The 23,505-nt window shown below is 35.8% G+C and overlaps 1 protein-coding gene and 1 pseudogene across 21 annotated transcripts in view; one reads left to right on the forward strand and one right to left on the reverse strand.

Moving 5' to 3' along the window:
- Nucleotides 1–23,505, forward strand: part of EXOC6B (exocyst complex component 6B) — a 678,312-nt gene that overhangs the window by 552,026 nt on the left and 102,781 nt on the right. The window lies entirely within an intron of this gene.
- On the reverse strand, nt 7,959–8,441 carry LOC144333728 (small ribosomal subunit protein uS8 pseudogene; annotated as a pseudogene).

Here is a 23,505-nt window from a genome sequence, read left to right on the forward strand (position 1 = left end):
TCTGGGTGCTCCTGTATTGGGTGCATATATATTTAGGATAGTTAGCTCTTCCTGTTGAATTGATCCCTTTACCATTATGTAATGGCCTTCTCTGTCTCTTTTGATCTTTGATGGTTTAAAGTCTGTTTTATCAGAGACTAGTATTGCAACCCCTGCTTTTTTTTTGTTCTCCATTTGCTTGGTAGATCTTCCTCCATCCCTTTATGTTGAGCCTATGTATGTCTCTGCATGTGAGATGGGTCTCCTGAATACAGCAGACTGACGGGTCTTCACTCTTTATCCCATTTGCCATTCTGTGTCTTTTAATTGGAGCATTTAGTCCATTTACATTTAAGGTTAATATTGTTATGTGTGAACTTGATCCTGCCATTATATTAACTGGTTATTTTGCTCGTTAGTTGATGCAGTTTCTTCCTAGCCTCAATGGTCTTTACATTTTGGCATGTTTTTGCAATGGCTGATACCAGTTGTTCCTTTCCACGTTTAGTGCTTCCTTCAGGATCTCTTGTAGGGCAGGCCTGGTGGTGACAAAATCTCTCAGCATTTGCTTGTCTGTAAAGGATTTTATTTCTCCTTCACTTATGAAGCTTAGTTTGACTGGATATGAAATTTTGGGTTGAAAATTCTTTTCTTTAAGAATGTCGAATATCGGCCCCCACTCTCTTCCGGCTTGTAGGGTTTCTGCAGAGAGATCTGCTATCAGTCTGTTGGGATTCCCTTTGTGGGTAACCCAGCCTTTCTCTCTGGCTGCCCTTAACATTTTTTCCTTCATTTCACCTTTGGTGAATCTGACAATTATATGTCTTGGAGTTGCTCTTCTCGAGGAGTATCTTTGTGGCGTTCTCTATATTTCCTGAATTTGAATGTTGGCCTGCCTTGCTAGGTTGGGGAAGTTCTCCTGGATGATATCCTGCAAAGTGTTTCTTGGTTCCATTCTCCCCGTCACTTTCAGGTACACCAATCAGACATAGATTTGGTCTTTTCACATAATCCCATATTTCTTGGAGGCTTTGTTTATTTCTTTTCACTCTTTTTTCACTAAACTTCTCTTCTCACTTCATTTCATTCATTTGATCTTCAATCACTGATATTCTTTCTTCCAGTTGATCGAGTCTGTTACTGAAGCTTATGCATTTGTCATGTAATTCTCGTGTCATGGTTTTCATCTCTCTCAGGTCGTTTATGGACTTCTCTGCATTGATTATTCTAGTTATCCATTTGTCAAATCTTTTCTCAAGGTTTTTAGTTTCTTTGTGCTGTGTTCGTAGTTCCTCCTTTAGCTCTGAGAAGTTTGATTGACTGAAGCCTTCTTCTCTCAATTCATCAAAGTCATTCTCCATCCAGCTTTGTTCCATTGCTGGTGAGGAGCTGCGTTCCTTTGGAGGGGGAGAGGCGCTCTAATTTTTTGAATTTCCAGCTTTTCTGCACTGCTTTTTCCCCATCTTTGTGGTTTTATCTACCTTTGGTCTTTGAGGATGGTGATGTACAGTGGGGTTTTGGTGTGGATGTCCTTTCTGTTTGTTAGTTTTCTTTCTAACAGTCAGGACCCTCAGCTGCAGGTCTGTTGGAGTTTGCTTGAGGTACACTCCAGACCCTGTTTGTCTGGGTATCAGCAGCGGAGGCTGCAGAAGAGAGAATATTGCTGAACAGCAAGTGTTACTGTCTGATCGTTTCTCTGGAAGCTTCGTCTGAGGTGTACCTGGCCATGTGAGGTGTGAGGTGTCAGTCTGCACCTCATTTGGAAATGCAGAAATCACCCGTCTTTTGTGTCTGTCATGCTGGGAGCTAGAGGCTGGAGCTGTTTCTATTCGGCCATCTTGGGCGCCCCCTCAACTTTTTTTTTTTTTTTTTTTTTTTTTTTTGTGAGATGTAGTCTTGCTCTGTCGCCAGCCTGGAGTGCAGTGGCGCGATCTCGGCTTACGGAAACCTCCACCTCCCAGGTTCAAGCGACTCTCCTGCCTCAGCCTCGCGAGTAGCTGGGATTTCAGGCGCATGCCATCATGCCCAGCTAATTTTTGTATTTTTAGTAGAGACGGGAATTCAACATCCTGGCCAGGATGGTGTCAATCTCCTGACCATGTGATCCACTGGCCTCAGCCTCTCAAAGTGCTGGGATTACGGGCGTGAGCCACCCCACCTAGCCAGAGTAATTTTTGAGAGACATATTTTTAATGTATAAAAACATTTAATATACTTTATGTAAATATTTTTAAGTACTTAAAAATAAGGAACAATGTCTGAAATCCCTAATTATCTCGATCAGATTGGGAAATGAGAAGAGGTGTGGAATAGATTGTCTTTTATTCTTGAAACTAATTGCTCATATTTAAAAAACTGAATTGAGATTATTTATATATATTCTACACTACTAGCAAAGACAAAATCAAAGAAAATATCTATGTAGCAAATGAAAGAAAGCAAAGGACACTACAAAGCATAAAACCATAGAAAACAAGACCAAGAATCCTCATTATGATAATAAATGTAAATAGATTATATCCCTACTAAGAGGCTCAGACTGGCTTAAAATAAAAAAGCAAAGACTTTAATATCAAAAAATGACTCTGAAATGTTAAAAGAAAAATAAAACGTAGCCTGGGCAACCCATAATGAGACCCTGTCCCTACAAATAGGAAAACAAAAATTATCTGGGCATTTCCTAATTCTGAATGCCTTGAAATTAGAGCTTCATTGGTCAAAATTTTAGAGCTTATCAATTGTATCAGATTCTTGGTGGTCTGCTTCTGTTGTAAAATATCAATTTGAGGACAGGAGAGTAGAATGATTATAATAAATATTAACTTTGGAGGGTAAACCATCCATAATTATTTATTAAATTCTTAGGCCTCCCCATACAAACCATCTTTTCCTTCTGTTCATCTTTGTGTTTTTTAATCTCAGAATTCTTATGAAAGCCATTTAGACTTGTACTTTATATCTGTTGTTCAAGTTACTGAAGTTATGATTATTACTAACTTGAATGTTTACTGAAATTCTACTATTACTTTTTTTTTTCACTGTTTCCACTTGTCTCCCTTATCATGACTACTTTTATTGTGAACTTCTTCCTTACATCCTATTGAAAAGGCAACACAGTTTTTACTTTTTAATTTCCTCTGGTTTCTGTCTTAAGTCTTTCTAGAAATATTCTTTTCCTCTGGAACTTGAAAGATGATAGTCTCTTACTGTAATCCTAGAGCCTTTTTCCATAGCTTTTTTTTTCCTGATTACTCATCGTAAAAGTAAATATTCAAATGCATTGTGTATTTCAACAGATGTATGGTTCACTATGGTCTTGTTTATTTGGGTTTGTTTGCCGTATAGTATCCCCAGAAATATCAGAAAAGAAAGTTAATGCTCTTATATCCAAGTAAGGAGTTAGGACTGTATTATTTATTACAAGCCTCTAATGTTGGCCCATAAGTCACACCATAGCATGTGTTTATTTCTAGGCCAAAAGCTCTAATACCAGACTTTCACTTTTAAAAACCAGATACCTATTAGCCCTATTTTTGAGTGTGGATGGCCCATCTCAGATCCATAGCTGAAGAGCACATTGATATATGCAATTCCTATCTACTTAGGAATTATCTCATTTTTAACAATTATTCATCTAATGAAACATTAATGGTTTACTGTTTATCATAAGCCTACCCTCATTGTCCCTTTCTCTGATATTAACCAGTAGGATAAATGGAAAAGCTATTACCCCAACATATCTTCTTTCTTAGGTCCTCCAATCTGTGCCCATATTGTATCTCCATTCTTCTACTATATTCTATAGTTTATTCTTCTACTATATTATAAAAACATAAGCACTAGGTAGGGACTGAAATGAGTCCCTGGGACTCATTTAGGATATCCAAATCTATGTGCCTCAACAAAGAGCAACTAATAAGCCAACTGCTGGTGAGGATGCAGAGCAAACAAGTCTTTCATTTATACAATGCTGGTGGGAGCATAACATGGTACTATCACTGTGGAAAATAGATTGGCAGTTTCTTATAAAATGAAATATGTTTACAAGCCATGCAAATCAACAATTCTACTTCTGGCATTTTTCCTAGAGAAATGAAAACATGTTTGCACTAAAACTTGTCCATGAATGTTCAAAGCAGCTTTATTCATAATGGCCAAATACTGGAAACAATCCAAACGTACTTCCGTGCATGAAAGGATAAACAAACTGTGGCCCATCTATACAATAGAGTACTACTCAGCAATAAAAAGTATTAAGCTATTGATTTAAAACTTGGATGGCTCTCAAGAGCATTGTGCTGAGTGGGGAAAAAAAGATAATTTCAAAAGGTTTTATATTATATGATTCCATTTATATAACATTCTGTAAGTGACAAAACTGTAATGATGGAGAACACATCAGTGGTTGCCAGAGGTTAGGGGTGCAGAAGGAAGAAGCTGTGACTTGTAGTAAGTAAAACAAAGGAGTTTCTTTATGGTGATGAAACAGTTCTGCATTCTGATTGTTGTGATGGTTACATGGATCAACACATGTGATAAATTTTTATAGAATCATATGCAACACACACACACACAGAGGTGCATGTAAAAACTGGTGAAATCAAACAATTCCTAGTACTGTATCAACCATCAGTTAACTAGTTTTTGACAATGTCCTGTTATTATATGAGATATTATCATCAGGGAAACCTGCCTGAAGGATGTACAGAAACTCTGTGCTATTTCTGCAACTTCCTGTGAGCCTGTTTCAGAACAGAAAATTATATTTTAAGAAAGCAGGAACTATGCAACAGAGGGACAACTATTCAATTTTATGGATTGATGTAGACCAGTAGTTATCAAACCTGGTAGATATTCAGATTCACTTAATGGGGTTTATAAGGTATACACACACACACACACACACACACACACACACACACACACACACTTCTGAATCCTCCTGCCACCACTATCGCCACCATTGGATACCCATGGAATCAGGATCTCTAGAAATTGAGCCAAGGAATCTGTATTTTCAGAAAATTGCCCAAGGTTAGAAAACACTATTATAGCCTGGTTACTGAGCCAGGGGTAGGAATGGAGAAAACTGGTGAGTCTATTCTGTATTAACCTTTGATTGTGATTCTCAAATCTGTTCCATTCTTGTTAGTGTGAAAATCCTTTTCAATTCTGGCAAAAGGTTAACTATCCATTTTAGAGTTTTGCATTGTTATGCGTTTTAACTTTTTCTTTAAATTTTTATGAATATTTCAATGGGAAATTTCTTGAGGCTGTGTTATTAGCTACTAATCATTTAAACCAGAAGCAGGACAATAGTGTTCTTGTAGATGTACCTTGTCTTTCCCTCATTCACATGTGAATTGTGACTTGATTCCGGCTTTTCTCAGTGAGAGACTGCAGAATTCTACTTTATTTGATCAGTTTTTCACACTGATGTGGCATCAACATAAACATGGTTTCCCTCAAAATTAGCTAATGAATGGAAAACAACCAAGGCACACCACAGTGAAGACATCAGTTAGGAAAATTACATCCAAAACCCAAAAGAGACTGTCACTGAAATTTTGTTTATGAAAGTTGGAAAAGCTCTCCCTTCTCAGCCACTGAGATTCCTGATGTATTGTTTTTCTGCTGAAAATTATCCAAAGGTATTTTCAGACATTAACTGATGAAAGCCAAATTTATTGAAGGTGGAGGATAATGTAAAGATCCCTTATATTCGTGAATTTCTCAGTCAGACATGGCAACCTTTTAATAGCTATAGTTGACCGGGTTCTTTTGTGCATGTGAAAAATTAGTTGTGGAGCTAAGAAAATGACCCATTGGATCATTTATTATCTTTTATGCAGAAGAGATGGATATCTTGTGCTGCTGCAGAGAACACTGGATCAATAGTCAAGAAACTTGCACATTTACCCTGACTCTGCCACAAGCTAAAAATATATCCTTGGTCAAATTGTCTAACTGCTCTAGCCTCAGTTTCTTTGTCTATAAAACCTGGGGATAGAGATTATACTAAATTAACATTTTCAAACATTTATGAGCTATGGAATTTACAGTAATCATAATCTCATTATCAGCCTCTTTGGAACTTAAAAAATAATGTTATTCTTTAATGATACATGATAAAAAAGCAAACTAAAGAAAAATTCAGATTTTGCATATTATTAAAGATTACATATTTGATTTCAATATAATTCATACATTTCAATTAAATACATTTCATCTTTAAATGTATTTAAAATAGATTTTTAAACTAATATAAAAGAAAACATAATTTTTAGATATTCTAACTGTAATGTTTTATTGAATTGTTTGGAAATCAAATATATATACATATACAGATCCAAATCAATCAGCTTATATAACTTGTTGTCTGAAGTTTTTAACTGTGAATATTAAAAGCTTTTATAGTTTTCTAGTTTAGTTTCAAAATAAAAGTATTTCGTGCTACTAAGTACAAGTATTTCTCTAAAAATGATAGTCTCAATATGAATAATGTTAAATCCCAGTAAATAAAAAATCATATGAATACAAATATTTTATGTTAAGTATCAATTTTTAAAAGACTAAGTATATTTTTATATATATTATAAGGATTCTGATTAGTAAATGTAATTACAAATTTTGTTGAAGATCATCTTTGAGACTTATTTGAAAAATTGTAATTATTCTTATGGTCTTCATTTATTTTTATGTTTTACTGTTCTTTGTTTTCTGCCTTTAACAGATCATCTATTATGGACAAAATGTAGGCAATATGTGAGTGTATTAGTCATGGTTCTCTGGAGGAACAGAACCAAGAGTCTGTATAAGATGTGTAATATTTATCTATGTAAATTTGTATACACACGCACATATAGATTAATAAGGAATTGGCTTACATGATAATGGAGGCTGACAAGTTCCAAGATGGGGCAGTTGACAGGCTGGAGACCCAGCAGAGCCACTGATGTAATTACAGTTCAAGTTCAAAGGCCTGAGAACCAGGAGAGCCAATGGTATAGTTCTAGTCCAAATGCCAACAGGCTTGAGACCCAGGAAAAGTGAATGGTTTGGTTCGAGTCCAAAGGCAAATAAAAACTGATGTCTCAGCTCAAAGGTAGTCAAGCAGAAGGAATTTCTCACAGAAAAGTCAACGTTTTTGTTTTCTTCAGGCCTTCAACTGATTAGGTGAGGCCCATCCACATTAGAGAGCACAGTCTACCTTTTCTTTAGAGATGAGGTCTCACTTTGTCACCCAGGCTGAAGTGCAGTGGTGTGATCATAGCTCACTGCAGCCTCAATCTTCTGGGCCCTACCCACTCAGCCTCAGAGACTACAGGCATGAGCCACTGCACCTGGCTGGCAATCTTCTTTACTCAGTCTACCAATTCTGTTAATCTCATCTAGAAATACCCTCACAGAGACACCCAGAATAATGTTTGACAAAATATCTGGGCATTCTGTGGCTCAGTAAAGTTGATACATAAAATTAACCATCACAATGAATAAAAATGAGAACGTTTTCAAATTTTATAAGTTAAAATACACACACACAGACACACACTCACAGCACCCAGCTGTTGTCAGCTGAGCGGAATACCAACCAAGTGACTGGATCATGAGGACAACTTTCTGATCCACTGGCTGCTACTCATGACTTACTCTGTATTCACTTGGAGTATCTAAAACAGTACATATTTAAAGAGGGAAAGTAAATATTCTATTTATGGACATTTTCAAGTAAACATTTTATTGTAGAATAGAAAGATCTATAAATCATAATTATATGGCTTCATGTATTTTCACAAAGTGAATACACTCATGAAACTCTGATCAAAATACAGAATGTTACCGACATCCCTCAAAGGCCCCTTGTTCCTTCTTCCAGTTCCAATGCCTCACACCCAAAAGTAATTAATATGTGTTATTTCTTTTTTTTTTTTTTTTTTTGGGCCCATGAGCCATTTTATTTGTAAACATGTATTGCGTCTCTAGAAAAAGAATCGCAGGATTTCCCCTCCTGTGTGTTTTCATCTTGCTTCTTTATGGTCCATGATACCAGCTGAGGTTGTCAATACAATGAAACTAAACTGGCAGGATTATTATTCTGCCATTTTTCCAGATCTTGGAGTTGCACAGCAAATCTGGGGCTGATAACTCCATACTTGTTTAGCCTGCTTGTGAGGTTCACAGTAATTTTCCCAGCTCTGTGATTTTCAATGATTTTAAATTCACCAATGTAACCATGCTTCATCAACACAGTTAGAAACTGGACGATGACTTTGGAGCACAGCCTAATAAGAACCTGGCATTTGCCTCTCTTCGGCATTGTTGATGCTCTTAGGAGCATCATCCAGGACATTCATGTGTACCATTTTGGTGGCACGGAAAGAGTGTGTGTGTATATATATATATCAGATTGATTAGTTGGCCAGTTTTGTACTTTATATGAGTGGGATTATATAGTATCTACTCTTTTATGTCTAGCTTCTTTCATTAAATATTATATTGATGAGAGTCATCCAAACTGTGGTATGAAGCAGTTTATTCTTTCTCATTGCTGTAAAGTATTATTATGTGACTATGACATACTTTGTTATATTGATCTCTATGGACATTTGGGTTGTTTACAGTTGACTTGTTTTGTTGTTTTGTCTTTTTTTTTTTTTACAAATAGTGCTGCTGTGAACAGTCTTGTATATATCTTTTAGTGTACTTATTTCTGTTGGATATATACCTAGGATTGCAATTGCTGGTCATAGAGTCTATGTATGTCTTAGAGTCTATATATGTAGCTAATAATAGTTTTTCAAAGTGATTTTAATCAGTTTATACCAAGAGCAAAGATAACTCAAGTTCTTCCACATCCCTAAAACACATGGTATATTGGTATTTTATTTTTAGCCATCTTAGTGAATGTGTATGCTATCTCATTGTAAGTTTATTTTCTATTTCCCTAAAACATGATGTTGAGCAACCTTTCATATGTTAATTGGCCATTTTGATACCTTATTTCTGAAGTACCATTTCATGTCCCTTGCCAAATTTTCCTTGCATAAAATAGCCTTTTCAGGTTTTAGAATCAAAGTTATACAAGTCTAATAAAAATAAATTGGAAGTATTCCTTAATTTTATTTCTGAGGAACAATTTATGTAAGATTGGCTTTACTTCTTTCTTCAGATTTATAAAGATTCACCAGTGAAATTATATGGACCAGGAAATTTCTTTATGGGAAGTTTATTAATTATGAACTTGATTTCTTTAATACATAAGTGAAGAGTCAGATCTTCTGTTTATTCTTATATCAGTTTTGGTAAATTGTGTTTTCTAGAAATTTGTCTGTTTCATCTAAATTTCCAAATCTGTTGGCATAAAGTCATTCATAATATTCTGTCATTATATTTTTAATATCTGTAGGATCTGCAGTTATATGCCCTTTTTCATTCTTACTGTTGGTTATTTGTGCCTTGTTTCTTTTTTCTTCACATTATTGATGGAGGTTTATCATTTTTACTAGTCTGTTCAAAGAAGCATTTCTTGCCTTTGTTGATTCCACTTTACATTTATATTCTTTTTTTTTTTTTTTTTAAGACGTAGTCTTGCTCTGTCGCCCAGGCTGGAGTGCAGTGGTGCGATCTCCACTCACTGCAAGTTCCACCTCCCGGGTTCACGCCATTCTCCTGCCTCAGCCTCACAAGTAGCTGGGACTACAGGTGCCCGCCACCACGCCTGGCTAATTTTTTTTTTTTTGTAATTTTAGTAGAGACGGGGTTTCATCGTGTTAGCCAGGATGGTCTCGATCTCCTGACCTCGTGATCCGCCCGCCTCGGCCTCCCAAAGTGCTAGGATTACAGGCGTGAGCCACCACACCTGGCCTACATTTATATTCTATGTCTCTGATTTTTGTCTGTTAGCTGTAGCAGCAGCAGCAGCAGCAGCAGCAGCAATAGTAGTTTGTTATTCTTTAACTTCTTAAGACGCATACCTAGATCCATAATTATTCTTTTTCAGTATTTATTTTTTAATGTATGCATTTAAAGCAATACATTTTCCTTGAGACATATTTTTAGCTTTACCCCACAGATCTTGATATGTTTTTCTTTTTAACAGTCAACTCAAAATATTTTCTAACTTCCATTTTAATTTCCTCTTGAAACATGAGTAATTTAGTAGGGTACTCTTTTCCATTTTTGGATTTGCTAGGTATCTTTTTTTTAAAAGGAGTTCATATTTTTACGGCAATTTTAATTTTACCGCAAAATTAAGAGGAATATACAGAGATATCCTATATACTTCTTGCCCCCTCTACATGCATAGCCTCCCTCGTTATTCATATTCTCCCCAGAGTGGTATGTTACGTGTGATAAACCTACACTGACATATCATTATCACCCAAAATTGGTAATTTGCATGAGGGCTCACTCTTGGTTTTGTATATTCTATGGATTTGGACAAATGTCTAATGACAAGTATCCGTCATTATAGTATCATACGTAGTATTTTTGATGCCCTAAAATCCTCTGTACTCCACCTCTTCATTCCCTCCTTCCCCCTAACCCCTGGCGGTCACTGATCTTTTTATTGTCCCCCTCATTGTGCCTTTTCCAGGTTGTCATGTAGTTGGAATCATGTAGTATGTAACCTTTATTAGACTGGCTTCTTTTACTTAGTAATATGCATTTAAGTTTCCTCCATAATTTTTCATGGCTTAATGGCTCATTTCTTCTTAATGTGCTGAATAATATTTCATTGTCTGGATTTACCACATTCATTTATCCATTCACCTACTGAAGGATATCTTGATTGCTTCCAAGTTTTAGCAATTATGACTGTAGTTGCTAAAAACATTTATGTGCAGATTTTTGTGTGAATATAAGTTTTCAATTCCTTTGGGAAAATATCAGGGAGTATAATTCCTGGATCATATGGTGAGAGTATGTTTAGTTTTGTAAGAAACCACCAAACTATTTGTCTTCCAAAGTGACCATACCATTTTGCATTTTCACCAACAATAAGTGAGAATTCCTGTTGTTCCATATTTTCACCAGCATTTGGTGTTTAGCAGTGTCCTGGATTTTGGCCATTCTAATAGGTGTGTAGTGGTATCTCATTATTGTTTTAATTTGCATTTCCCTGAGGATATATGATATGGATCGTCTTTTTATATGCTTATTTGATGTCATGATATCTTCTTCGGTGAGGTATCTGTTAAGATCTTTGCTCCATTTTTTAATTGGATTGTTTGGTTTTTTATTGTGCACTTTTAAGAGTTTTTTGTATATTTTGGATAACAGTCCCTTATCAGATGTGTCTTTTGCAAATATTTTCTCCCAATCTGTGGCTTATCTTTGTATTCTTTTGAGTGTCTTTTGCAGAGCAGAAATTTTTAATTTTAATGAAGTCCGGTTTATAAATATTTTCTTTCATGGATTGTGCCTTTGGATTCATATCTAGAAAGAAGTCATTGCTAATTCCAAGGTTATCTAGATTTTCTCTGATGTTATCTTCTATGAACTTTATAGTCTTGTATTTACATTTATTTCTGTGATCCATTTGTAGGTTTGTTTTTATTTTTTTGAAAGCTGTAAGTTTATGTCTAGATTATTTTCTTTTGTTCATGTGATTGTACAGTTGTTCCAGCACCATTTGTTGAAAAAAACATCTTTGTTCCATTGTTTTGCCTTTGCTTGTCAGAGGTCTATCTTTTTTTTTTTTTTTAACATATCTGACTATATTTATGTGGGTCTGTTTCTGTGCTTTCTATTTTGTTGCTTTGATCTGTTTACCTAGTCATTCACCAATACCACACTGCCTTGATTACTATAGCTTTATAGTAAGTCTTGAAGTCTGATAGTGAACCAAGTCTGACTTTGTTCTTCTTTGATATTGTGTTGTCTATTCTGGGTATATTGCCTCTTCATGTAAACTTTAGAATCAGTTTATCAACATCCATAGAAAAATTTACTGGGGTTTATATTGGGATTGCATTGAATCTATAGATCAAGTTAGGAAGAACTGATATCTTGACATTATAGTCTTCCTATCCATGAATATGAAATAACTCTTCATTTATTTAGTTATTCTTTGGCTTTTTTTGTCAGAGTTTCATAGTTTTTCTCATGTAGATCTTGATGATATATTTTGTTAGATTTATACCTAAGCATTTCATTCTGGAGATGCTTATATAAATGACCCCCATTTTGCTTTTAATTGCAAATTCCACTTGTTCATTGCTGGTATATAGGAAAGTGAATAATTTTTGTATATTAACCTTGTATCCTACAACTTTGCTATAATCACTTATTAGTCCCAGAAATATTTTGTGAGTTCTTTTGGATTTTCTATAGAAAATCATGTCTTCTACAAAAGAAAAAAAGACAGTTTTCCTTCTTCCCTTTCAATTAGTATGCCTTTTATTTCCTTTTTTGTCTTATTGCATTAGCTAGGACTTCTAATAATATGTTGAAAAGGAGTGGTTTTGATCTTAGTAGGAAAGTTTGTTCTTGATCTTGATCTTAGTAGGAAAGCTTGTAGTTTCTCACCATTAAGTATGATGTTAGCTGTAGGTTTTTTGTAGATGTTCTTTATCAAATTAATAAACTTTTCCTACTCTGTTGAGGGTGTTTTTTATCATGAATAGTGTTGGATTTTGTTGAATACTTTTCCTGTATCTGTTGATATGTTTATGTAATTTTTCTTTCTTAGCCCATCGATATAATGGATTACACTGATTTATTTTCAAATGTTAATCCAACCTTACATACCTGGGATGAATCCCACTTCGTTATGGTATACAGTTCTTTTATACATTGTTGGATTTGATTTGCTAATATTTTGTTGAGAATGTTTGCATCTATGTTTATGAGCAATATTTATCTGTAGTTTTCTTGTGATATATTTGGCAAGACTTGATATTAGGGTAATGCTGGCCTCATAAAACAAGTTAGGAAGTATCCTTCTACTTCTGTGTTTTGAAAGATTTTGTAGATAATTCCTGTAATTTTCTCCTTAAATATTTGGTAGAATTCACCAGTGAACCCATCTGTACTTGGGGCTTTCTGTTTTAGGAGGTTATTATTATTGATTCAATTTCTATAACATCTATATGCTTTTTCAGAATGACCACTTCTTGTGTGAGTTTTGTCAGACTGTGTTTTTCACGCAATTCATCCATTTAATCTATGTTACCAAATTTGTGGGCAAAAAGTTATTCACAATATTTCTTCCACATGAAGTACTATAGCTGACTATAATTGGGTTATTTCCCCTCCTCCAGGTCAGTTAGGCTTTGATAAAATCACAGCAGGTTAGGGATTAGGTTAGGGTCTGGTTAACTAGTTTCTCCTGGGGCAGACCTTGTTAAGGAATACAGAGGAATGGTTCCTTTACCCCTCCCGCTGCTGAGACTCAGAAGAATTTTTTTTTTTCTGATATTTACTGTGAGAATCTGGCCAACCTTCTAGAGTTAAAGCTCACAAAATCATGCCCCTCCCCCACTCCTCAATGGCTGGGTTCTCCTGGAACTTTTAACTCTTAGACTTGTCCAATCCTAGCCTTCAGCAATTTCTGAACTACATTTCATGTTTTCCTACTGCAGCACTGGTTCCCATAGAGGTTTCTGCTTCCAGTATGTTGTGACTCTCTTTATCTATCTGTCCTTCCAATTTGAGAGGCAGCAGTTTACCCTGTGCTCTTACTTCTTTTACAAATCTAGGAATTGATGATTTTTCAGTTTGTTCAGCTTTTGCTTGTTAGAATGGACTGGTGACTTCCAATCTCCTCTCATACAGAACTGAAAACTGAAGTCCTTGCAGATGTCTTTTTGTATTGATTTCTAGCTTTATTTTACTGTGGTTAGAAAAATAATGGAATTATTCCTAGTCCTTTGAAGATTGTTCAGTTACCTTTTGGCTTAGCATATGGTATATTTTGGTAAATGTCTTGTGTGCCCTTTAAAAGATGTTTTCTCCAGTTATTCGGTGTAGTGTTCTATAGATATCAATTAAATCAAGATTGTTAATCATGATAGGCAAGTTTTCTATATCTCTAATGATGTTTTGGTTTTGTACTAATTGTTTTGTCAGCTATGAAGAGAGGTGTGCAACTCTCAAATTATGATTATGGACTGATTTCTCCTGTTAGTCTTGCCATTTTTTCTTAACATATATTAATGCTATGTTACTAGGTGGATATAAATTTAGGATTGTTGCATCTTCTGAGCAGATCAACTATTTTAACATTATGATATTCCTTTTTTAACGCTTCTTGCCCAAGGGTCTACTTTGTCCGATGTTAGTATAGTCACGCCAGCTTTCATTTTGGCTAGTATTTGCATGATATATATTTTTCCATCATTTTATTTTCAATTTTTCAAGATTGTTATTTTTAAAGTATGCTCTACTATAGAGTGTGTGTTTCTTTGTTCTAATAAGGTCTGCTTTTTAATTGGAGTATTAGTTAATTTGCATTTAAATTAATTACTGATATATTGGGATTTAAATATACTCTTATACTTTCTGTTTTCCACTTCTGTTTCTACCTTTCTTTTTTTTTAAACTTTTTCCTCCTTTCCTGCCTTTTAAAACAGTAATTATATTTGATTGCTCTTTTATTTTCTATTAGCCTGTTAATTATACTGTCTTTTATCCTTTTACTTGTTATCCTGAACTCTACAACAATCATTCTTATTAGTCTAATATAATTGTAACAAATCCCAGAAAATCTTCAACTTTAGACTACTTTAATTCAATTTATTCCATTCCTACATTTTTATTGCTACTATCATGCATTTTGACTTCATATTTTAAATCCCAAAGATCATTAGTATTATTTTTAGTTTAGACAATGTTTATTTACATGTATCCATCTATTTACCCTTTTGTTGCTTTTTATATTTAAAAAAATATTTCTTTTAGTGTAGGCCTACAGTTGTTCAATTATCTCAGCTTTTGTTTGCCTGGAAAAGTCTTTTTGTTGGCAGGGGGTGAGGAGGGCTTCATTATTGAAGAACATTTTCCTTGGGTATTGAATTCTAAGTTGCCAATTATTTTCTTTTAGCATTCAAAGATGTAGTTCCATTGTCTTCTGGTTTCCATCATCTTAAAAAATGAAGTCAGGTGTCAGTCTTGTTGCAGCTTCTTGGAAGATGATGTATCTTTTTTATTTGTCTATTTAAAATTTTTATTATTTTAGAGATGTGGTCTCACCGTGCTGCCCAGAATGTTCTCTTCATCTTCAGTTTTTGCCACTTTTACTCTAATGTTCCTTGGCATGGTTTTCTTTGTGTTTTTCCTGTGTAGAGTTTAAGATTCCTCTTGAACCTATGACATGATATCTTTCATCAGTTTAGAAAATTTGCAGTTATTATATCTTCAAATTGTCTTTTTCCTCCATTCTCCATCTTCCACTGGGACTGTATATGCACATATGTTGTTCTGCTTTCCGCTTCAGTCTAGATTTTGCTTCTGTCTAGACATTTTGTACTCACTGGTGTTCCAGTTTACTCATCCTCTATCCAATCTGTTCTTAAATCTCTCTGCTATATTCTTAGTTTTAACTATTATTTTTTTCAGATGTAGAATTTATTTTTTAAATATTTCAATTGTGTAATGAAATTCTGTATTTTATTCTCTATTTTAAAGTGTATTTCTGATTTCACTCACCTGTAGTACTGTTTCTATTGTCTGCTTTTCTCGTATTTCTGTTCTTGATAAGTCTGACAACTTTTTACTGAATCCCGGCCATTAGACATGAAAAATTGTAGTGGCCCTGGATATTCTCTTCTAAAGACATTCATTCTATTTTCTGGCAGGCATCTAGGGTAAAGGGGATCATCACCTCAATACATTCAGGAACTTTGTAGTTCTGTAGCAGCAATGCAGTTTTGCAGCAATGTAGTTTTTCGAAGGTTAAGTCTACATTTTGCTCATACCAACTATTACAGGTATCCCTTTATGTGTCCCAACTGGGAACATAGAGCATTTTAGCAAGGCTCCTTCTAGATGGAACCTGGACTCCAATTTTTATCTTCTCAGCATCAGGAGTCTTCAGATAACTCTATTTTTTAGCCATTTTCTGCTTGGCTTTCTCCCCTTTGCCTATAGCTCTCCTCTCCCTATAGCTTAGCATTGGCCTATGCCAATAGATTGTTTTCTGTTCTTCTCTTTTCTCTGCACTCTTGCTCCTCTGGCATCATCAAACTCGTTTTTGTTTATCCAGCTCTGTGAGTTTGCCAGAAGTTCTCTTAGCTTCTTTGCCTCTCTTTCAACACCAAGGATATATGTTATGTGGAATTTTGTATTCATCTCAGTGAGCTCCCCTTCTCTTCCGGATCTTGTATCCTTAAGTCCTGGATGCCTCAGCAACTCTCTGATACTTCCAAGCAGTCTTTTTATTTTTTTAAATGTTTGTCTGTGGTTTTTCTAATTGTCTTTGATAGAATATTGGTCTGCTACAAATTACTCCATGATACCCCAAAACTTGTTTAGTGACTTAAAATGGAAATTCTAACTGGTGTCATTACCACCTGTAACACTTTGAAACCTCAAGGCTAGATTAAATGGTCTCTGAAGTTACATTTAATTTTAATGTCCAGTGGTTCTTGTAGGTTAACCTTTTAAACTTTTATAACCATATTGGTATACAGGAAATGGTCATTTCTTTGTGCTTAATTCTAACATCTGTGTTATCTTGACATTTTCTAGAAAAAAGGGTTATGAGCACAGGTGTGTAAAAAGAAGCAGAAAAAGTAGTGAGTTACTGTGTTTGAAACATATCTGAATTAATTTATGAAGCAGGCATAGGTGATGCCTGCTTCATCAACTATGATGGGACTCTCGAAAAAAGAATTTGAGAATGAAACAGGGAAATAAAAGTAAAGAAAGGAGGAAAATGGAAGAACTTGAATGATAAAAAAAAAAAAATTAATGAAGACCAGAAGTTGTAATGACTAAGGCCCTACATAGATGAAGTACTCAATAAATGCTTGCCATGAGACAAATGAAACATGTATTTTTCAGAAGCATTTCTTGAGTTCAGTAAAGCAGATTTTTGTTGTTGTTGTTGCCATCATTGTTAGATGTTGTTATTCCTCAGTCATGAGTTTCCAAATGACTCAGTACGTTTAGAAAAGTTATCTAAACTTAGCCTGTAAACTGAGCACATTGGGAGGCTGAGGTGAGTGGATCACTTGAGCTCACAAATTCGAGACCAGCCTGGACAACATGGCAAAACCCTGTCTCTACAAAAAAAAAAAAAAAAAAAAATTAGCTGGGTATAGTTGTGCATGTCTGTAGTCCCAGTTACTCAGGAGGCTGAGCTGGGAGCATGGCTTGAGCCTGGGAGGCAGAGGGTGCAGTGAGATGAGATCACACCATTGTACTCCAGCCTGGAAAATAGAGCCAGACCTTGTCTCAAAAACATAAAAAAGAAAGAAAAATTATCTACACTTTTTCTGCTATTTCAATCATGTTGATCCGTAAGGGAAAGGTAAATTTGGTAGGAGTTCCTTTGCTACCAAAATTTTGTGAAGAATATGGTCTCTAGCTCAGAATCATGTTTTATCACATACAAAAAAAGCTATTCTTTAATATTTGGGCCTTTATACAATTTTTGTGTGCATCAAGGTCCAAATTTTCAAACCCATCTGATCCTCTACTCTAGCCATTTAAATTCTAAACTTAAGGACTGGGTCACATAAAGGGAAACTAAAGTGTGATTGTAACTCCAGAAGGTCTAGCAGAGGAATAAGGGAACAGATCTTAGCACTGGAAATAGTCCTGTGACCATAGGACCCTTCACTTCTGAGAATATCCAGTCTCTCTGTTCTAGCTCCAGGTTAGCCCTGATTCAGATACTAAAGTGGAAGAGAGAAACAGAGTAAGAAGGAAGAGGTAGTGAAGGGAAGGATATGGTGATTGGAATGAAAATCCTTTTGGTATCATGGAGCAACTATTGGTATACTTGCCCTACAAATGGACTATGGCTCTGATTCTGCCTTTTATCTTATAGAGTCCTGAATCTAGTTGAATTTAAAATATCCTGAGGCTTACCTTGGAACAAACCCAGAGCCGTGAGTTTTTCCACACTCATCCCACAGCTTTAGTCCCCTAGAGGTGAGCTTGTGTCCTTGAACCTTGTGGATATTAAGTACAAATTGCCTCAGTATTCAAAATTATGGCAATTGACTTGCAAAGTCAATACATTTCTTTTGTATTTCTCCTTTAACCCTTTTTGTACCTAGGGTCTCACATGAGGCCCTGAATCAAATATGCACTAGGAATAGTACTAGATATTTTCATAAATCCTATTTTTTATCTGAAGAATAATCTTGTGAGGTAGCAATTATTATGCCACCTATAGAGATGAGAAACAGATGCTCAAAGTGTTCTCAATCAATGTCATACAGTCATTGAGTAGCAAATTCTAAATTTGAGCCCCAGTGTTTTGACTTCAAGTTCAATGTTCTTTTTAGGACCTCAGAGGATATCAGTACATATTTGGTTGATTGTTGATTGAGAAGGAACAATTCTCTTAAAATGAAAAGCAGACGTTAAATGACTTCTTTGCCTTGGTTTGATACTCACTACCTCCTTTTGAATGTCAGACAAGGGAAAAGATCAGTTTAATTGTTGCCATTTATAAGTGGGAAAGTTGAGACCAAATATGCTTTATTGAAGGCCTCAGCTTTCAATTGTCATTCTACATTTCTCATTAAGGAAAGTTGAGATGCATGGAGGTTGTCACCTTGTTGAAGGTCAAATGGAGTGTTTCTGCAATGAATAGAGTCTGATGTGATGACTAGTCTCATATGATCCCTGTGATGACTAAGGATTTCTGGGTGAATGCAGAGTGAGGAAGAGAAGGATATTTCATTCCTGCCCACTTAAAATGACAAATTCTGCACTGAAAGTAATTTTTTCCGATCTGAGGCAGATAGTGTATTTATTGAGTTTAATGTAGCAAACATTTTTTGAATGCTTAGTATGAGCTATGACTTATGAGAAGAACGTATAAACAGGCCAAAGCTCCTGCCTTCAAGAGATAATTTTTTTTAACTTTTATAATTTCTGATTTTTATTTCATACATATATATTGCAACTGAGCAAAATTAGTAACCTTGGAAGAAAGGTGAAAAACAGCCAGTGTCCATTGGGGTTACAGAATGGAGATGATAATTTGATGTAAAAAAATGGGGTGTAATTAAGTTTGGTGAAATGATTTGCCACTTACAAATATACCTACTTTTGGCCAGGTGTGGTGGCTCACACCTGTAATCCCAGCACTTTGGGAGGCCAAGGCAGGAGGATCACTGCAGGTCAGGAATTCAAGACCAGCCTGGCTGACATGATGAAACCTCATCACTACTGAAAATACAAAGAAATTAGCTGGGTTTAGTGGCCGGCACCTGTAATCCCAACTACTCAGGAAGCTGAGGCACAAGAATTGCTTGAACCCAGGAGGCTAAGGTTACAGTGAGCCAAGATTCTGCCACTGTACTCTGCACTCCAGCATGGGTAGCTGTCTCCAGAAAAAGAAAAAAACCCAAATACCTACTTTCTAATTATTACCGACATCCATGTCTTACTAGCTTTGAAGCTGTGTTGCATAGAAGCCAGTAGTTCTATTGAGCTCCCTTGGGTGTAATTCTGTGCTATGGTGGTAGAAGTTGGAGGAATGGAGGAAGGTTGAAGGACTGAGCTGATAGGTGTCTGGGTGGTTTAGCCTAAATTTGCATAAGCAGCTTTGACATTATATTTTTATATATTGGACTTTTTTATAAAATTTATTTGTGGGGAAGAAAACAGGCTCTGCAACTGAAAAAATGTAAATCACTGGATTCAGCAACAATAACAAAGCATTCAGTCTTTTATGTGAGGGCACTCAACTAAATGCTTTGTGGTCTTGCAGCAACCAAAAATTACCTCCCTGATTTGGAAAGCAGCATTGAGATAATCTGTGGTTAAGATTTAAGAGTGAAAGGGGCTGTTATACCACTCACTTTTTTGCCAAATAGATCCTCTAAAGAAGGAATGAGTGAACAGTATAGAAATTGTCATTTTATCAAAGAAGATTGACAAGACATATCAGGTTGTAAGAAAGCAGATGCAGACAAACCAGGTGGTGATTTAAGTGCCAGGGAAGACTTCTAAGCAACTTGAGACAAGGTCCCATACTACTACTAATTGTTTCAAGAGGAATAGATGGCCAAGAATAAAATATGCTATTGGATTCTATACTTATTTTTGGTCTCTTTAAGTCAACTTACAAAATGAACAAGTTAATACTATGAGCAGTTGAGTCATTTATATCATTTGAAAAAAAAAATTAAATCAAAAAAATCAGCTTAGCTCTGTGAAATGAGAAATGAGATTTCCATTTCACTTCCCACAGGGTGAGTGATGAGTTAAGCAGAAAGCATTCCTGAGAAAAAGCTTTCAGGCCACTAGTTTGAGATTTTAAGGAGGAAAATGGGTCAGTTGGTCCTGGAGAGCATTTCTACAAAACTTGTCATTCTGGCCCACGCTACATGTAAAAAAGTCACATCTGAAATGACTCCTCTCATTGATGTTAACTGGGCTCTTTCAGCCTAAATGATAAGAGAAAGAGCCCTTGTCTGGAGAAAACACCTACCTCTCTGAGAACTTCCTTTTCTATGCCTACTCATTGAGAAAGTAGCAGGAAGTCAGCTTTTGTCCCAGGTCCCTTCCATACAGAATCAAGCTTCCACTATTGTGATCACTTAAGAATTTAATACAAGGCTGCTTTTTAGCCACTTTTCTTTCTGGCAGTGATGCAGTCATTGGGTATCTAGAAACTCCTGTAAGATTCTACCCGCAAAGTGGAGGCCCATCCCCCATGAGCCAGAATCACCTCACTAAAATGGCCATTGACACTGAACCCCTCATAACTCCAGAGGTCAGATGTTGTGTCTCACCTTCCCTTTTCCACCCTCCTCTATCTCCACCTCTCTTCCTTCTCCATCCCCCACTCCCTACTTCCTTCATAGCTACTAAGTGCTCTCTCAGGAATGTTTGAAGGTGAGGATTTAGGTCTGGGCAACCTGTTAAAAATATGAATTGTTACCATGAACTCTGAGTGGCCTCTCAGCTTTACTGACAGAAATTTACTCCATGTAGACCACCCCCCCCGCCAAAAAAAAAATTAAGCAGGTAAGGTCATTTGGAGTTGAAACAAGCATGTAGTCGGTGTGTTTGAAAATGAAATTATAATTAACCTGCTGATGGCTGTGAGGTGTTACCTTGAACTCTGTGTGGCCTTTTGGCACAGCGGCTGAACTTGCTTTATTGAATACCCAGAGACCTGAACAGGTGAAGTCAGGATATGTCCGGGGCCAATTGTACTTGTAGAAAGATTATATCTTTTTTAGTGCTGGTTGTAAGAGGGTTGAGGATTAATTGAGCAGCACTAATAAGAAAATAAAAATGAGTTTGACCATCCATGTCTATGTGAAGCATAACATTGGTTAAAACTGCTGAGGAAAATGACTTGACTTGCTCACTTTGTGAATTGATTTCTGAAGTGATGAGAGGTTACCAGGCCTGATAGTGGCCTAGAAGATTATTGCAATTTGGAAATCGTATAGCATCTACATGTTTAGGGAAACTTTGTAATTACCAACTGTGAGCCATGAAGTGTTGCTTGAACTCCAAGTGGTCTGTTGACAAATGGGTTAGACAACTTTATGGAACTATTCAAAATGAGGTAGGTAAAACCCTACAGCAGTAACTTAGCATTGTTAATGACAGGGAGGGGTGGTGAAGTCATTTATGGTGTAGAATGAATGTATCTCAGATAAACTTTAACTCTATCTTGTCCATGAAATGTTATTTTAAAGTAAATATGCAAATTACTAACTTACATAATCAACGAAATTGAATAATGGTGCTACAGTTATCAAGTGGGTACTAGGTTGAGGGAATACTATAAATGATTTATTTGACAGAGTCATTCATGACAGCTGGTCACTGCTTTAGACTGGCAAAAAAATCTATCTCATCCCTTTGTGACACTGAATAAAAAAGAACTCTGCATCATTCTGTTGCCTCTGTCTTCGTATCTATTCCCTCTAATTATGTAATATCATTCCATGGTAAAGTTACATTTTATAAAAGCAAAACAATTTGGGTCCCTTTTTGTTTTGGCTGAGAACATCTATCGTTAGACTAAACAAACTGTTTAGCTTCACTCTGTGCTTTTGACAGGCTAGCTGGAATGAATGCTTCTGTTGGCTTAGTAAACAAAGAATAATAATCCAAAATGGCTTTTATTACTGGGTGGATTTACACTGTTCATGAGATTGGAATGATCTAATTGTTCACATATCTGCTTAGTTTAAGAATTATATGTATAAGTAACACCATAAACTATATTTCAAAAGAAGTTTCAGTTAGGACACACATATAAACCTGCTTTGTCTTCCCAACTCCTCCCTTAATAGCAGCCTGTGTTAAATACTGTTGTCTTTCCTGTAGAATACGTAAATGAAAAAGAAACTTTACAAGGTACTCACTGGTAACCCAGGCTCCTTATCTCAAGTAAATGTTATTTCACTTGTTTGGTGATTAAGATTCGACACGCAAAATACTTTGTATTTGTCTAGTGTGTTTTATCTCAATCAAATGCACAAGCTTAGAAATGGACTAGAACCTTTACAGCAATTATAGGCATGATCATGTCAGCTTAGTATTTTAAAAAATTAACTTTCCAGTCCCATTTTAGGATCCTGTTTAGATTTTGGTGGACTTCTGTGTGATATTTCCATGTAACTTGGAGTATTGATCTAAATGTGTAGGACCCCAGGTAATTTTATTTCTCTGATTTCAATGTCTGGTACATATTCTCCAACTAACAGACACATTCATATAGTTAGAAGCATCACAGTTTATTTGTTCTATTTCTATACTCTGGGGTTAATTTCTTTCTCAGTATCTGCCTTCCTATGAAGCCTTCCCTCATCATTTCATTCCAAATGCTGAACTCTTATTATATTGTCCATAGCATGTGTAATGGTGGCAGATATATTATAAAACTTACATAGATATCTACATTAACATCAGCATTATCGTAAACTTTATCATAGTTATTTTACATATTTCTCTCAGTGTTCCCGCTGCTTTCACATAGTAGACCTGTCCCCACCCCCATTACTGCTAAAGTGGCCTTTCTGAAATACAAATTAAATTGATCATTCCTCTGCTTAAAACTCTTCAAGGTCTATCACCTCCAAGGAAGGTCCTAAGACCTTGCATACAAGTACCTTCTGAGGCCAGCCCCTGCCTGCCTTTCCAGTTTAATTTTTTACACCATTCCCTTGGTATATCCACATCAAATGTGTTGCTGTTCCCCAAGCATGACATAGCAAAGTTTCTTCCCTTTAGCTAGGCACTTATTTCTCTGGCAAACATTTACTCAACTTTTAAGATTCAGGTCAGATGTTTCCTCCCCTGTGAACCTTTCCCTGACTCTCCCAGGGAGGGACTGGCCCACCCTCTATACTTCTTGAAGACGTTACACAA

The sequence above is a fragment of the Macaca mulatta genome, chromosome 13 (assembly GCF_049350105.2).
Source record: "Macaca mulatta isolate MMU2019108-1 chromosome 13, T2T-MMU8v2.0, whole genome shotgun sequence".
In the NCBI taxonomy this organism is placed as follows: domain Eukaryota; kingdom Metazoa; phylum Chordata; class Mammalia; order Primates; family Cercopithecidae; genus Macaca; species Macaca mulatta.